Source organism: Lepisosteus oculatus, unplaced genomic scaffold (assembly GCF_040954835.1).
Source record: "Lepisosteus oculatus isolate fLepOcu1 unplaced genomic scaffold, fLepOcu1.hap2 HAP2_SCAFFOLD_121, whole genome shotgun sequence".
Taxonomy (NCBI): Eukaryota; Metazoa; Chordata; class Actinopteri; order Semionotiformes; family Lepisosteidae; genus Lepisosteus; species Lepisosteus oculatus.
The window spans coordinates 142,151-158,091 of record NW_027167671.1 but is presented as its reverse complement, the minus strand read 5'-3'; the positions used below and the strand labels follow the sequence as shown (position 1 = coordinate 158,091).

Genomic DNA, 15,941 nt, shown 5'->3' with positions numbered 1-15,941 from the left:
TAGAATAATACCCACAATCTTAGGGTCTGACTTCAGGAGCTGTGAAGGGTCATTTACGTTTCACGGAGCTTTAAATCAAAGCATGTACTAAAGAATGTTTACTACAATGCTGATATCCATTCATTTTCTAACCACTTTCTCCAGTTTACGGTCATGAGTTAGCTGGAGCCTATTTCTGCAAACAGTGGGTGTAAATCAGGCCAAACCTTGGACTTGTCACCAGTCCGTCACAGGACAGACACACAGACACGGACACGTGCACACTCACACCAGAAACACATGAGAACACACAAGCAGATAGCACCCCAGGTCCTGGTGGAGAGGATGGGCGCACGTAACCTCCCCAGGGAACTCACCAGCTGCATCCTGCCTGCTGCCACTCGGCTGGCACAAGATGCCTCCCAGGAAACCAGGTACAAGCTTGCTCTTTTCCTAGACGGGTAAGATGGTGATTTCCTTTTAAGGAGCCAGCTTTGCAACTCCTTGGTGCAATGAGTCTCATGCAAAGATTTGTCATTTCAGACACTTTGGACAGCGGTTGCTGTCTTCCCTGAAGCACCGACTTTGAGCAAAAGGTACTGTCTGTGGTCTGCGGTCCTGTATTTTACAGTACAGCTCTAATTTTAAAACAGAAACATTTCATTTCCTTTAAATTGAAAATGTAGGTCTAAAATTTATAAAATCACAATACATTCACAAACACTTAACAGGGGACAATATACATCATTAACAGCTGGACTGTTTATTTTGTTAAAATTAATATTCCATGTAGTATGTGCTCTAGAAACTTACAGATGATTAAATATTTTAATACATTTCTACCAATGCATTTATTAGGTTATTCTTTTTACAATTATAGTACTTAGCACAAAAAACTAATCTGGAATATATTTAGCTTCCAATGTATTTAAAGGTATCACTTACTAATTAAAAACTACTTTATTTTTGTCAATGTCTGTTATTCATAATCAGTGAATGAATTAAAGTCATTACTGAATTGTGTGAAAGATGAAAAATGAAAGTACTGTGGCAGGCCTGTTCTGGTACACCCTTAATTAAATGCAGGTGGGCTGGAGCTTGAGGCTCCCAGTGATGTTGCTTGACTGATTGATGGACGTATTGTATTCTGTATGCTTCATGCACATGTTCACCCAGCCCGTCTGTCTATCCTGGTGCCAACTTCCACCTTTACCAACTCTCCCAACTTTGTGTCTGTTAGACTTCCAAGTGGAAGAAGAGACTTAATGGTGGAGAATGAAACATCACAGTGAAGACATCAGAAAAGACAGAACTTGTGTTATTTGTGTTTATACTATTCTCTGCTGTTTCTTGGTGGTTTCAAGTGCTTAATAAAGTCGTTATTTTGAAATCATAATTGACCTTGCTTCTCTATTCTTTATGTATTTCCTGTGGCTCATATGCCTTAGAATGTTGGCTCAGTACTTGTTCAAGCACATCATGGAAACATAAATGCAGTGGTATTGCTGTACTTACATTTATTCCCCACCCTTTCTGTACTGTATGTATTGTAATGTTATAGTTATTTCTTGAACTAATTTCTGCCACTAACGACAGTCTAAGTTAAGTTGCTGAAGTTGAAGTTGCACTTCCTTTTTAGTTTCTACTTTTACTCCCAAGTTTGATTTACTGTTTATTATGAAGATGTCTATGGCGTTAACTCTGTCTATCAATGCCTTTGAAGATTTGGAATACTTGAATGGGTCCTTCCGAGAGTTCTTTTAACCTGTCAGCATAGGAAATTCCTTTCAATCCCAGAAAGTATCTGGCTATTTTCTTTTGACTGATTCAATAGATCTCTTGTGTAAACACCATTCAACACAAACTTTCCAATAACAGTATACTTGTCCAAAAACAGAATCTTACCATTGTTGATACAGTATGTTCTCTTCAGTTTGGCTTGGATGTGTGGTCCCTTCAGAAGTATATTTTGATTGAGTGAAGGATATTTTGCATGTAAATGAGTGAAAGATTGTGGAAACTCTGAAGCAATCTGAACCCTAACCCTAACGCAAATCTATAGCTTGGGTTATATACACTGCATTGCCCTGAGGGAGAATGTTGTCAAAAATGCCCTCAAAGAAAATGTTTGCAAGAAATTGATAACACTTATCAAACCCCTTGCATTTTGCATGGAATGTACATGTATTTTATGGGATAAAGCCCAGAGTTTTAAGGTATACCTGACTGTTACCATAGTGCGTAACTAACTGGAACACTGCAGGACCGCTGTGTACATACTGTACATTCACACTGCGAGAAATACTGCTCAATATGGGTTCGTGCAAACAACCCGCATATGACCACAGGAAGTCAGAACAGCATTGAAACAAACTCAAAGTAGTCTCCAGTTATCTAGCCTGTAAGCAGGGAATAAAGCTTTGATTGATTTCTGAAACCCTTTCTTTATGTCCTGTTTTCATTCAGGTAAGAGTCAACTATATACTGTACACAATACTGCTGACAGACAGACACAGCCTTGTGGTGTGAATCTCTTTTTTTCTTGGTTTTATTTAATGTGGCACTATGCAGTGGGATGCTGCTCATAAGCCAATAGCATTTAAACGACAATACCTAGAATGCTGCAACTAAGTGTTTTACACACAAGGCAAGTCCTCTGACCTTTCCCAGCCTTGCTTTGGGTTGTGAAAGTTTTTCATTTTTTTAATGAATCGACACTTGACACATGCCTCCAATGTAATGAATCTTTATTACTTTTTCTTATCAAAAAATCAATTTAAACTCTCTAGTTATTTTTAAACTTCTTACTGAACTATGGAACAGTTGCAGGGTTGCTATTTCTCTTCCATATTGGCAAACATGGAAAAAACTAAAATATAACCCTATTTTAAATGTAAAGTTTTTTTTTTCCTTTTAAAACAACAGAAGTCTTAACATCTGAGAAAAAAATGAAGACATCATAACTTAGGAGAAGTCCTCATTGGTTGCAAAAATGATACATTTTAACGAAACATTTTGAAATATAATGAAACAAATTAAACATTGCTATTTCTCATGGCCATGAGAAACCCTACATTTCGCCTACCAGCCCAGAGTTGGTGTGGAGGATGCGATCATCTACATGCTGCAAAGGGCCTACTCACACCTGGACAGGGCTGGCAACACTGTAAGGATCATGTTTTTCGACTTCTCCAGTGCCCTCAATACCATCCAGCCCTTACTTCTAAGGAGGAAGGTGGAGGAGATGCAAGTCGATGCCTCCATGACCTCGTGGATCACTGACTACCTGACAGGCAGACCACAGTCTGTGAGACTTCAGAACTGTGTGTCTGAACAGGTAGTGAGTAACACAGGGGCACCTCAAGGGACAGTTCTTTCTCCATTCCTCTTCACCCTCCTATACTTCGGACTTTAAGCACAACTCAAAGTCATGCCACCTGCAGAAGTTCTCAGATGACTCTACAATTGTGGGATGTATCAAGGGTGAGCAGGAGGAGGAGTACAGAGGACTGGTCAGCAGCTTTGTGGAGTGGTCTGGGGTGAACCACTTGGAACTGAATGTAACAAAGACAAAGGAACTGGTGGTAGATTTCAGGAGGAAAAAGGTCAAACCTACTCCTGTCTACATCCATGGGAGTGGCGTGGAGATGGTGGACTCATACAAGTACCTGGGAGTGCACATCGACGATAGACTGGAATGGTCTAAGAACATCGAGGCCATCTATAAGAAGGGACAGAGCCGACTCTACTTCTTGAGGAAGCTCAGGTCCTTCAATGTATGTAGTAAGATGCTACATATGTTCTATCAGTCAGTGGTAGCGAGTGCCATTTTCTACGCAGTGGTATGCTGGGGCCCTGGGATTAGAGCAGTGGATTCTAAAAGGCTGAACAAGCTCATCAGGAGAGCAAGCTCTGTAATACGGTCTGACTTGGACCCCTTGGAAGTAGTGGCTGAGAGGAGAATCATGTTGTCATGGACAACATCTCCCATCCCCTCTATGACAGGCTTGTAGAAATGAAGAGCACGTTCAGCAATAGACTGATTCATCCACGGTGCGACAGGGAGCGCTACAGGAGGTCATTCTTGCCTTCTGCTATAAGACTGTACAATGCATCCACCTTGTGTCTGAGCAGAGGCAACATTGACAGTGACCTGTTTCTGGACTGAACGCATCTACACATCTACTGCTACATCTGTTCTCTTTCTTTTCTTTTCCCGTTTACATCCGTTTTTGGTGCAATACATGCCAGGGACCCGTGCAATACATTTATATTTATATCTAAATCTATATCTATATTTACATCTATATTTACTGTATATTCATATGTGTGATACGATTTTTTTGTTTACTGTTCTGTTCTAGTTTGTTCTTTGTGTGTCCGGACTGTGAGTAACTCTTTTAGTGCACCCCTCACTGTACTGATTATATTGTATGTATTGTACTATTATTATTATTGTATCATTTGTTACACTGTGGCTGTGTTGACTGTGTAAAGCTGCTGTTGCACTGCAATTTCCCTCACGGGATCAATAAAGTATCTATCTATCATAAAAACAGCCACACACACACAAAAACCTTTTCAAGCTACGCTGCGTGTAAGTTCAAAACATCTACCGGTAATCCATGGAACTAATGAAAATATGTAGACCTATGTTTCTTTCACAGTCTGAGTAACAAGCAAAACAAAATCCAAAAAATGAAAATTTTTGGAATTTAATAAATCCCAGTCAGACCGATGTTTTAGGTCTCAAAAAGAGGACATGCTAAATGTCACACCCCACACTCTCCCTAACAAAGGCCATTACATTCCCAAACCCACTGTTTCACAATCTCATTCCTAATTGAACCCATCACATTCCCACATGCACCAGGTTCCATAAATTCTCACTCCCAGACCAATTATCCAACCACGTCTCTTTCTCTTTAGTATTTAAAGTTCCCTCACGCCAATTTATGCTCCCTATTGAGAAGCCTCCCAAAGTATCCTCTTGTGTGTTTCTAAATTTTTTGATTGATCTGCTGGTTCCTAATCTTCGCTCCTGCCTGTTTGACCATTCTCTTTGGATTTTGTTTTTTGGATTGTCTTTCTGGGATTTCCCTAGTTACTGGACTCAGTGCTTCTCCAATTGACTAAGTCCCTGGATTATGTGTTTGGATTTGTCCCTGTGCTACTCCACATTATACAGGATTTGTGGTTCTGCATAAGGATCCTCTTATTCTGCTGATTGGTTCCCTGACACTAAATACTCAGCAATGACTTTCATTAAATGCTCTCTTTTAATCAAATTTACATACATTTTTTTGTGTTGCCCTCTACTAATAAAGTGAGCAGAGTTTGGGTTTAAGGTGCATTCAGACCCAGCTAAAAGGCTTTGTTTTGGCTCCTCTGGAAGACTTGGAGCATGCCCTGACTGGCCTGAAAGTTAAGGCATTATTTTCCCATGTTTTCAGCTTGTAGAAAAAGAGTAAAGATAATGTGCACACCTTCCTTTGATATGTCTAGTGTGGAGTTGTCTGTCTTTCTATAGCTCAGATAAACCTGAACGATTAATTGATGCAGAATTCAATGATACAGTAAAAGATGGGCATCTAACAAACTCAGTTTTATGTTCCACTCAAGGAAACTCAGTTATGGTTGGCCATTTATAAGAAAATATCACTTTATTGGCCATATTCAACTTCTTGTATAAGGGATTTGTCTTTTTGCATACTCCAACTTGCTCTCCATGAGACACGGACTGGGAGAGAAGCTTGAGGCTCGAGCGCAGTGTCAGCCATTTACAGTATAAAGCACCCCTGGAGCAGTGGGGGTTAAGGGGCCCTTACTCAGGGGTGTATGCTATCCTTGTATAATGTGTGATTGGATGTGCAGAAAAATTAATTTATTATCTATATGAGCCTAAGTGGGATTTAGATCCAGTTATGACCATAAGTGAGAAGAGATGGGAGTTCATGCCTAGTTATTTAGTAAACATAAACTAATTTTCGACCATAGTCTTTTGATGTTGTTAAGGAAGGGCTAAGGCATTAGCAGGACACAAGTGCCCTGCAGACTCCAAAGTTGTTACAACGCAAGCAATAGCACCTTGGTACAGCTAACTGTTGTAATTCAGCACCTAATTTCTACTGTTTTGTCAAATTAATTTGCCTTATTCTTTCAAAGACTGTACTGTGTGGAATGGGGGAGCTACACATTGAGATCATTCATGATCGAATAAGAAGAGAATATGGCATTGAGACTCACCTTGGACCACTACAGGTGGCCTACAGGGAAACCATCTTGCAGTCGGTTTCCACCACAGGTATCACATTCACACCTCGGCACAATATGCCAGTAATATCTTCACTTTGACAGGTAACAATTGCTTGTGCTGTACAGTATATCAGTGGACATCAGTTTCTTAGAGGGCTCATCATTGATAACATGTCACAATTCCTCTTCACAAGGATATAGGATGTGTGTTCTGCAAAATGACTGCAGGTTTTTTAGGTGTCTCAAATCACATGTCAGCATTTCTGCCTGGTGTGCATTCCAGCCAATATTTATGAAAGTATGGATTGTTTCTTTTTTCTGTGTCTGTTAGTAGAAAATGCTTTCGTTTTTTTCTTTCATTTCCCTACCCTCTACAGAAGCTTGACCCGTTCTAATCTGCTGCAGAGCCTGCTGTTCTGAAACTATTCCTGAGTGTCGTCGTTCTCCCTTTGTCAGACACATTGGACAGAAGCATTGGAGACAAGAGACACCTGGTGACAGTTGAGCTGGGAGTGAGCCCCTGCGCAGAGGGTAGCTCCACTGCTGCCCCTGCCATCAGCTTTGAGGACAGTGTGGAAGAGCAGCTTCCTTTGGATGTGAAACAGGCAGTGGAGAATGGAATACAAAGTGCTTATCTCCAAGGTAACGGGGCTCTTAAATGCATTTGGGCTATCAGTGACAGGCAGTTTTCTTTGGTTATTGAAGCACCATTATTTGGGTCAGTTTCAGATTCTGATACCAAGAATGGTTTCCAATATAGAGGATGTGTACTATAGCTTGACAAAATGTCCAAAAAATGTTTATCCCATTTGATATTGCAATAATAAAGTCATGTATGTGAAGGCTCACCTTGAAGCATTGTTTTTAAGCACTACAGTTTGCATAAACTCTGGTTGTTTACATATCTTTTGTTTTGAACAACTTTTCATTTAACTTCTTAAGAGTCAGTAGTGGAGATCAAGTTCTGGTGCTAGGGTGTCAATTTTTACTGACGTGTTTGAAATAGTGATGTACATTCTGTAAATTGTATAAGTCCTCTAGAATTATACTTTCATATGTTATGCTGTCTAATTAACTAAGGTAAGGAGTATTTCATATTTATGGTGTATACACAGCTGAAGAGAGGTTCTGAACTACTCAGCTTGAATTAGGTAGTGTTAAATGATGATGTATGGGTGTGAAAGCTAGACCCTGAAAAAAGCTGACCGAAAGAGGATGGATGCTTTCAAGCTATTGGTGCTAGAGAAGACTGTTACGGATACCATGGACAGCAAGGGTCACCAATAAAGAGGTTCTGGAGCGCATCAAGCCAGAAATCTTGCTTAGGGAAAGATCACCAGACTCCGGCAATTGGAGAAAGCAAATATGCTTGGAATGGTCAGTGGAACAAGAAGACGAGGCCACCAAAGAACGCGGTGGCTCGACGCCAACAAAACGGACACTGGTTTAGCTATAGAACAGCTGAAAGGGAAAGTCCAAGACCGGAAAGCGTGGCGAGAGATGGCCTATAGAATCGCCGAGAGTCGGATCCGACTGACCGGATAACATCATCATCATCAAATGATGATGTGGATGTGTAGGTGCACTGTCAAAAAAGCTTCTAAAAAGCTGCAATTTTACATGTTTGTCCATGTGCTTTCTACATATGCAGCCATTTCCTGATTCTCCAATGCCATTCAAAGTAATTCCAGGTCCACTGCTGGGGTTCCCGGTGCAGGATGTGGTCACTACAGTTTACTCTGTCAGCATACAGCCTGGGACATCAATGGCCATGGTCTCAGCCTGTGTGTCTCGCTGTATGCATAAGGTAACATTTGCTCAAAAGGAAAAGATGAAGACTAGGATAATCATGCAGCACAATACAATTTCTTCAACCCGTTTGAAATCATGATGGAAGGCTCATTTCTAGAAAGTAGTCCCCTAAATGAATAAACCGATGAAAGAAAACATGAGAGAAATATATGTAGAAAGAAAAGTCATTGCTTATTGCAAGACAGAAGTTAAAGATGCAATTGTTAAATGTTCTGAGTAGCCCAGGGCACAATACATAGAGGTTAGAAGTGTTGTGCTGTTTTTTACAATTGGCTTTGTTAGACCAATATGCTAACAACAAAATCAGTTTGTTTTCTTTCAATTTGATTTAAAAATACAACTCAAATATCAAATGCTATATTAAATGTTTATTGCTGCAATTTAGTCTTAATCTATTCAAATTTATCGATGAATAGACGGGCCAGAAGACTGGGTTTTTAGTGACAGAATAAATGTTTATATTTTTTATAGAACATTTAAGCTTGTTTGTCCTTCAGGTTTCATTACAATATGGGCATTGTTGTTTAAAAACATATTTAACAAAGTATTCATCAGGAAACAATGGAGTGTGATGGGAGTGAGCATTTCTTTACAAAAACGACTTTTCTTTTGTTCATCTTTCTCACAGGGTTACTTCACAGTCCTTTGCGCTCTGACATCTGGCACTGCCACCTTCACACTGGAACTGTCCAGCTACGAAGCCATGACTGCCCATGATCAGAACACCCTTCTCAGCCGAATGACAGGAGTGGCATGAAGCCTTCAGCCAAACATGTTTGAAACAAGGAGTACAAGAAACTGTTTAACTCTTGAAAGCATCAGGCTCATACAAAATGTAAACTGGGCTTTGTCTTTTAAGAAGGGGTTGAAAAGACCTGCATTTCCTTTCATGTGTTGTCATCCATTTTGCTGCAGGATATAACTTTGGAAACACACTAAACTGACTTCAAAGTTTGGAATTACCAGCTACAATTCTCTTAATAAATTATGTACAAAAGCTCTAAGAGTAGGATAGGTGATTGTTATGGATAAATTAAGATGTACTGAACAAAGTAACATTTTACACACATCAATAAAAAATTAAAATGCAGAAGCATTAAAAACGACCCCAAGAAAGCTAGTGCCTTCTTCTTTCAGTCTTATTTCCACAGTGGAGTCTTAGGTCATGGTTGAACTGAGTTTAACGGGACATATTTTAACATGGAGTGTTGCTAGGGCTGCAAATATCAGTACCTCTTCCAACAGGAGACACTTTAATGTTCAAATGCGGGACTTTCTGGGTCACAAGGGTCGGCTGGCAACCGTACTCGCCTCAAAAGCAAAGGAGTCCTCACGCGTCATTCTGTTGCGGTGGGAGACATGAGTGAGCACAGTGTTGATGAGCAAGTTGCTCAAACCTAACGTTTCCGAAGGGGTGGAACTGAAGTACGGGAATAATCACGAGGGTGGAGCATCGATAGTGTTACACCGAGATAACAGATTTGCAACTTTTTTTTTAGTCAAGAAGCAATGCAAAGAAGAACAATCTCCCACTCCTCCTCACTGAAACATTCACCGCAGTGGCAGCTCCTCCACCTTCTTCATCTCAAAACGCGACTCTAGCTCCACAAAAAAGATGAACGAGGTCGGATTTTGTAATTGGAATTGCATTTTCCAAATTCCAAAGTTGCAAATTTATTTTTATTTCTATTAATAATGTTTAATCTTCGGGTAAAATATTTTTTTCACCCGAGCATTTGTTTTCAATTAACCTGAACGTCATTTTCGCAGATCGCGTCTTATATAGGTCACGTGCTCAATCTGTAAAGCGCCACGCAGCGATCAGCGCGTCATCTCTGAACTCACAATTGCATTATTACTGAGAGAGTGACGGATTGCTCAAGGGGTTAAAATGATCGTAGTTTCTCATAGGTTATTGCTTTAGCTCATTCTCTTCGTCAGGGCATATATAAAAAAAACGTATTGTACGCCCGGTAGTAATGGTCAAGAGAGTGGCAAACTATTGCAGCAAAACCTTCCCGGATTAGGAATACCGCAGCAAAGCAGAAAGGTACCTATAGATTTTAGGAGTAGTTACAGTACCCTTTAAGAGAAGTTGCTTTCACTGAGACTTTATCTGGTATAACATTAGTGTTTCACTATTTTTCTATTAGTTAGAAATAGTCTGGTATAATATTTTAAAAGTAAATTAATATGACGTGCGTGTAACACAAGAACAGTAAACTATGGTGCAGAAAAAAAACTTGCATGGCAGCGACAGTCTTTTATTTTTGTGCGGTTACTGCGCATCTGCAACCCTGCAACTTGGTAAAGATCAGGCGAAGTGTATTTTCTGAATTGGACTGCTTGTTTCTACACTGTGTAACCAAAGTGGTAAAAAATACTGTTTTTTTACATTGGGTGTCCGCGGAAATCTGTCGATTTTCCGTTACGACCAGCTTCAGTAAAATGTCGTGCAAACGGTGCCCTTCTACACGCTACTTTGTGCAGAGGAAGAAGCATGAGAGCACCAGAATGAGCTCCCGTTTAACTATCCTGAAAGCAACGAATTCGTTTGATAAAAATCGATGTGTATATCAATGAAGATGTAAATTTGTACAGTTCAAGATTTGTACAAACTTGTGGGAGGGCATGGGGGTGTAGCGACGCTTTCCAGCACGTGGTGAACCGATGCGACCGCCTGTAAGAGATGGGAGTCGCAAACGCATCATTGTCCGAGGATCGGAGCAACAGAAACGTTTTTTTCAAGCGAAGCAGTATCTTCATTCATATTTTTATCAATAGAAATACAAACATATCCAAAAACGATATAAAAAAAAACAGTGGGGTGTGAATTCGAGCACTGGTCTTGTTACTTTTGGATGTGTGCTTACTTCATTCACCTACTGTAAGACGTTTTTTTTACACCAGAACCACACATCGTATTAAGAAAATAAATCTTTCCCGTTAAACATCTAGTAGCCAGTTCTGTCTAGTTCTTCTTGTGCCAGTTCTTCTAGAAAACGTCACCCATGTCATGAAATACAGTACATACTCTGTATGCACAATCCGTATCTCTACTGAATTTCTTTCAGTCTTCAAAGTACCTTTTTTTCTTCTTATGTTTTATGGTCCCAATAAATTAATTCCCTGATCACACTGTCTTTTCTTCTGATATTGCCAAGTTTTTGTCCTTTCTACCAGATTATGAACAGTGCATGATAAGGCTTTCTAGTAGTCTCACCTTGTAGTCTGTTTTCAGATCTGACCTTAAGACCCTGGCAGTCACATAGATCTTATGATGTATTCTGCATGTTGTCTTCTGTATATTGATTTATTTGGTACAATGATCTCTCCTGAATGTGCACTTTCCTAAGAAACAATGTTTTCTGAAAACTGCTATGTAAAACAAAGATTAATAATCGGTATACATATCACATAGGTAATATCAATCGCCAGACAGGATTGTACTATAGGCATCTGGGTGTTTATGATGATTTTTTCATGTTAATTAGAACAATAAAATTACAAACAAAATGTTTGGGTATAAAACAAGAAGTGTGTAGCTTACTCCCTTCAGCATTGAAGCAATACATAAGGTTTGCAACAGTAGTAAAATCTCATTTATAATACTGCATTCATTTGTATTCACCATACCTCTAAACTTACATTAGGTAATTAAATGTTCAGACTTTTATAGTTCAGTCGATTGGTGAATCCATAAAAATGAAAGATGTGAGAGATATTCTAGTTTTTAAAAATCCAAGGAGTGTAGATAGATAGGGTCAAGCAGTTTTTGTAGCAAAAGAGCCACAACTTGAAACTAAAAGAGAATTAATTCTTGAAACATGCTGTGGTATTGATGCTTCAATAAAATGGCTGGGCTGCTTGTTACTTTGGAGAGCTGTGGGTGCTTTTAACAGGATTCCTAGTTAGGTGTCTTAAGGCCCAATCTGGGCTCCTTGAAGTAGCAGCTAGAAATGGGATCCATACACAGTTAGGGGTGGCTTCTCTTTGTTCTTCAGATTACAATCTGTATGTCTAATATTTTTTTTAAATCATCAAGGAGCTGAGTTGCATTAACATTCATCTTTTATAAACATGCTGCTTATAAACTCTGCAAGTACAAATCAGCAAATAGATAATATTAGCAGTAAGTACAGCCCCCTATTACTGTTTCTCCAGTTGTAAATTATAGAATAGAACTGCCTGCTTAGAGTTTGCTGCATTTTGGTTTATGAAATCATTAAGAAGAGATTTAGGACAGTCTATACAGGTCTGAATGTTTGTAATCCCATATTTTTCGTGTTTGATTTATACATTCCATTACATCTGTCAATATGCGATGTTACTATTGTAATGCTTGAGTTGAGTACAGATAACACATCACAACTCTTTGAGGAGTTTTGCTTGAGTGTCAGTTTTAATACTTGTCATTTTTAAAGTAGCAAATCAGAATAGTTTGTAATGAAAACTGTGTTAAGTAAGTAGACTGGATCCAGTGATATCACTGTCCAAATTTGGACATTTTATTGAAGCAAACAGGATTTTACTGTTTGGACTCCTTGAAAGAGAAGGAGATTACATAAGCTACTACTGTTCTTGAGTCCTCAGGTTCATGTTCTCAAAAGAAATGAAAGTAGAGATGATGAGCTGAGAACTGTACTTAAATTGAATACAAATTATCACTATATCAGCTGTCTGTCAACATGGTAGCTAAAACTGATCTACATGTTTTAAATGTCTCTTGCACTCTTTCTACATCAAATATTTAAGGATATTCAGATTCAATTACAGTACATGGAAATGATAAAATATGTAAATTAGTAAAACATGCATTTGCTACAAAAACTGCTGTTTTTCTGGAAATCAGACATTGAGGATTAACAAGCACTAAGAACTTCATTGTTCCTGCCTCTCAGATGGACAGAGATCCCTGGTCTCCCCACCTGAGTGGCTCCTCTGAGAAAGACCTGCAGTTCACTAGAACAATGAATATAAGTCAGAAAAATGCCAAACGTGCCAAACGCATTGGTAAGTACCTGATTTATACTTTCTAGACTATTAATTTCAGGCTGAGTAATGAGTTGAGAACTGTAGTTATCAGTGTGTATACAGTCTATTTTGAATTCTTTAGCTAATTCTGAATCCAGAGAAAAAGGAGTAATTTAGGCTTGCATTAACTCCACCAAAATCATTCCAAACATTTCTGTCCATGGTGTGGTAAAGGAAAGTGAAGTACATTTCCCTCCTTGTGTGAGGAAAAAGACATGTGCTCCTGGTAGGGAGTAGTCTGTGTCAGTAACATGCAGTATGTTGGCAGGGCTGGAGGAGGTGAAGTGGGTTGTGCGTGTGCAGTGCTATATGCATGAAACACCAGGCACATTGAGAGGTCTTGCATGATTAGCAGTTGCTGAACAAAAATATTTTCTGCTGTCCCTGTCAGAGCTGAGGATGTGATCAAGATAAATTGAAATTAAGACTAAATTAACAGAGCTTTGATGGGATTAACCTGCTTTGCCAATGTGCACTGATTCCCATTATTGGTGTTTGTGTGGTCACCTGTTTTGTTGATTCCTGGCTTTTCAATGCATCTGCCCTCTGCTGCCTCTATTTCTTCTCCCCTGTCCCAAACTCTGTCATGGCAAAATACAGTAGCAGCTTGTTCTGAACTTGGCAGCAAGCTAGGGAGTAAGATTATTCCTCTTCAGAGACTGATATTTGTAACTGATCAGTATTAAAGCAATGTTTCTCAACCCTGCTTCTGGAGTATCTTTTAGTTTTCCTTCCAGCTGGTGGTACAGTGGTGAGCACTGGCTCACTTCCTGGCGTGCTATCTGCAACACTAAATTAAATAAAGTGGTTAGAAAATAAATGTGATCTAGTTGCTTTTTTTATTTTTCATGAATGCCTTTCCTACTGTGTCCTTCAGGTGAAGCCCTTGAGAATTGCCCTGTGCTAACTAAAGCCACGCTTGTGCGTTCTCGCTGCTTCTCCAATGGAATCAAGCCTGTGCCGCCGAACGCCCAACCCAGGTCTGTCCATGACACACGGCCCTCAGAAATGTACACATTGCAGACACATTCAGAGCAATTAAAATGCTGCCTTTACAACTCAAGACGGTTGTGGCTTTCATAAACAGTGCACTGAAGCTCGTTTTCCAAACTTGTTACTCAGTTTTTGCTTACTGCCACACAGGTAGCCTACTACTTTTAGAAACATCTTTTCTGTTTTTTTGTGGGGGCTGGAGTGAAGAGTGTTGATAAAATTAGCTTGTTGTTGTCCAAGCTTGCATCTTTTGTGGTTTTATGTGCTTCAAAGCAGGACTGTGAACTTGGCAAGGGAGTGAACACAGTTGACAACACTGCTCGAACTCTGTAAAGATGACAGAGCAGTGTTTATCATTTTTTCACTTTTCTCCACTGTCTCCATTTGTGTCTTGCCTGCAGGTCCGATAACTCCCCTTCATCAGTAGCAAGGCCTCGCTTGGCTGGAGTCCCCTCCAGAAGGCTGATGGCTGCTTCGAGAGTGGAGTACAGCCCCAACCAAGGTGCTGACAGCTGGAGCTGCTGGCCTGTCATTTGTTTGAATGTGTTTGGTTGTGTGTATGAGTGTGTGCTGAGTAACCATCTGTGGGACTGGGCAAAATGGAAAGTAACCTAATCAGTACAGCTCTAGATTTGAGCAATACAGGACAGTAGAGGTTGAAACTTCCTGTCTGCTGGGACTCATTTAGAGTTAAAGAGATAAAGAAATAAAGAACTTGCCTATTTTCCTTCTTGGTCGGTTCTTGCATTTGCCCTCCTTGTGTTGAGGTTGGTGCGAGTGTCAGTGTGTCTGCTACTGTGGGCTGTGGTGTTGTGAGATTGGTGAAAAGGGTGACATTTCTGAAGGGTGTTGAGAAATTTTGACCTTGTTTTGCAGGGGTGACCTCAGATGTGAGTGAAGTGGGACAGCAACTGATCTATTCTAACGGGCCTGCTGAGCCTGAGGACAGGCAGATAGTGGTGTCCCCTCCTGCTGCCAGACCCCCGGGCCGAGTGCCCCGCAGAGTGTCCAGAATCCCCACATGTGAGTCGGCAGCACCATTGGTTAAGATGTCACTAATGATAACAGGGACTGGTACCAGAGTTACATACTGTACAAAAGCTCACTGGTAACAAAAACTCTCTCATGGCCTGTAAAGAGGGATTTATTACAGACTTGATACTATTTATTTCTGACATCCGACCTTCGTAACTGTATATAAAAAAAACTTACCTTTTTATCCATGATCCAGGATTCTCCAGCAGCATTGAAAAGAAATGTTATTATAACTAATAACAACTAATCTGTTTCAAAGACCTTTAGAACTCTCAAGGACTTGTGAACTGATCTGTAGACAATGGGCACAAATCAAGCCGCGCTAGAGATAACAGCACAACCCAGGATTTATTGAACTCTGAGGTGTGGCCATGCCAGTTCACATTACTGTACACATTACAGTTCCAGCTGTACCAACACACCAACAGATGGCGTGACAGAGTTTTGAGTATTGGGTGTGAAGTTTTGGTTCTGTGAGGCAGTAGATCATCAGGTGACAAAAGCTCACAAGGTGATGATATCTCCAGATTCACCGAGAAAATCCCAAGGAGCTCCTTCAGAGTAAGCAAACTCATTTGCAGTAGATTCTGGCCAGAATACAGGTGGGTTTTGTTTTTGTTAACCCCAGCAACTCTGCTTCCCCCACCCAGTTATCCCAGAGCCTTGCCAGCCCCAGGTTTCAGGGAAGAAAGGGCTCCTGAGGATGTCACAGAACAGTGGTGGAGAGGACTCGGACATGCAGTTCCTGAGCCCCACCAACCCTTCTGACAGAGAGAGAGGTGGAAGACTGGTAGTGGTTACAGTCTGGTTGATTTGCACAACTTGACTTCCAT

The 15,941-nt window shown here is 40.2% G+C and overlaps 1 long non-coding RNA gene across 1 annotated transcript; it reads left to right on the top strand.

The window, feature by feature from the left end:
- The first annotated feature begins 10,003 nt into the window (after positions 1–10,003).
- LOC138226257 (uncharacterized) lies at positions 10,004–14,559 on the top strand. The gene is made up of 4 exons (XR_011184447.1): positions 10,004–10,096; positions 12,948–13,059; positions 13,958–14,060; positions 14,475–14,559. It is a non-coding gene; the product is annotated as an uncharacterized lncRNA (long non-coding RNA).
- The last annotated feature ends 1,382 nt before the right edge of the window (positions 14,560–15,941 follow it).